Consider the following 1,958-nt stretch of genomic DNA (forward strand, 5'->3'; position numbering starts at 1 on the left):
TGGCAGGACTTGAAAATTGCTGTTCACAGACGCTCTCCAACCAATCTGACAGAACTTGAGCTATTTTGCAAAGAAGAATGGGCAAAAATTTCACTCTTAAATGTGCAAAGCTGGTAGAAACATACCCAAAAAGACTTGCAGCTGTAATTGCAGTGAAAGGTGGTTCTACAAAGTATTGACTCAGGGGGGCTGAATACAAATGCACGCCACACTTTTCACATATTTATTTGAAAAAAATTGAAAACCATTTATCATTTTCCTTCCACTTCACAATTATGTGCCACTTTGTGTCGGTCTATCACATAAAATCCCAATAAAATCCATTTATGTTTTTGGTTGTAACATAACAAAATGTGGAAAATTTTCAAAGGGTGTGAATACTTTTCAAGGCACTGTATGTAGACATGTGCAATTCGTTTAGTTCCGAATTTGTTTTTAAACGAATTTAGACAAATTCGTAAATTTGGAAATATCCAAATTAAAGAACATTTTTCCGAATATTTGTAAATTCGAATATTTGTAAATTTCGGAAATTCTTAGATTTAAATATTTTAAATTTGAAAATTTGAAAAACCAAAAATTCGTAAATTTGAAAATTCGTAAATTTCGAAAATTCGTCAATTTGGAAACTCTAAATTCGAAAATCTGAAAATTTTAAAGTTGGGAAATTAGAAAATTCGGAAATTCGAAAATCCAAAAATTAGAAAATTCAGAAATTTGTAAATTCAAAAATTTGGAAATTTGTAAATTCGAAAATTCTTTAATTTGGAAATTCTTCAATTTGGAAATTCTAAATTTGAAAGAATTAGAAAATTCTTCAATTTGGAAATCCAAAAATTCAGAAATTTGTAAATTCAAAAATTTGTAAATTCAAATTCGAAAATTAGTAAATTTGTAAATTCTAAATTCGAAAAGCCATACATTTGTAAATTTGAAGGTTTGGAAATTAAAAAATCTGAAAATTTGAAAATTCGGAAATTTGAAAATCCAAAAATCCTAAAGTTCGGAAATCAGAAAATTTGATAAATCTGAAATAATTACTAACTAATAATAACTTAACTATTACTAACTATTAAATTATAGGTATTCCTTTCAAATTTGGCTCTTAGTGAACGGAACAAATACAAATTTATCCAAAGTTATGAATTTTCTGAAATAACGAATGCCATATCTAAACAAATGGAATGTAATGAATCAATAATAATAAATAACAATAATACTAAAAACGTATTATTATGATTAATTATTAATTTGTTTCGTTCCATTTGTTTGCATTCGTTATTTCGGATGATTCGTAACTTTTGGTTATGTTCACTAACAGCCAAATTTGAAAGGAAACTTCAATACCTTTAATTTAATAGTTAGTTATTATTTCGAATTTCTGGATTTTTTAATTTTCGAATTTACGAATTTCGATCATAACGAGTGACCCAAAAAACGAAAAAAAAAACAAAAAAAGAATGAACGAACAAATTTTTCGGCAGCGCACATGTCTAACTGTATGTCATTTCTTGAGGCCCTAAAATGCCAGGACAGTACCAATATCCCCCAAATGACCCTTTCTTGGAAAGTAGACAGTCAATGTATGTAGAAAGAGGCATGGTGAGTTTTTTGGAAAACTAAGAAATTAAATACACGTAAAACCTTTCACTAACTGACAGGCAGACTGATTTGTGTTCACTTTTGTTGTTAATTTGCTTGATATATAGTATGTTCTCCTGTAAGCAAGGGTGTTATGGGCTAGCTTATCACATCTGCAACATGCAGTATTATCCACTGCTTGGAGATTATTGGAAGAAAAAGAGGAAACAGCACATCAAGTGACGAGCTTGAAGACTTTGTAAAAAAGTAAGTTAAAAATGATTGCAAAGGTTCTTAAAAAAAAAATACAAACATATCATACTTACCTGGTCTGTGCAATGGTATGGTACAGAGCAGCCCCGTTCCTCCTCTTCTGG

The sequence above is a fragment of the Aquarana catesbeiana genome, linkage group LG03 (genome assembly GCF_042186555.1).
Source record: "Aquarana catesbeiana isolate 2022-GZ linkage group LG03, ASM4218655v1, whole genome shotgun sequence".
Classification (NCBI taxonomy): Eukaryota; Metazoa; Chordata; class Amphibia; order Anura; family Ranidae; genus Aquarana; species Aquarana catesbeiana.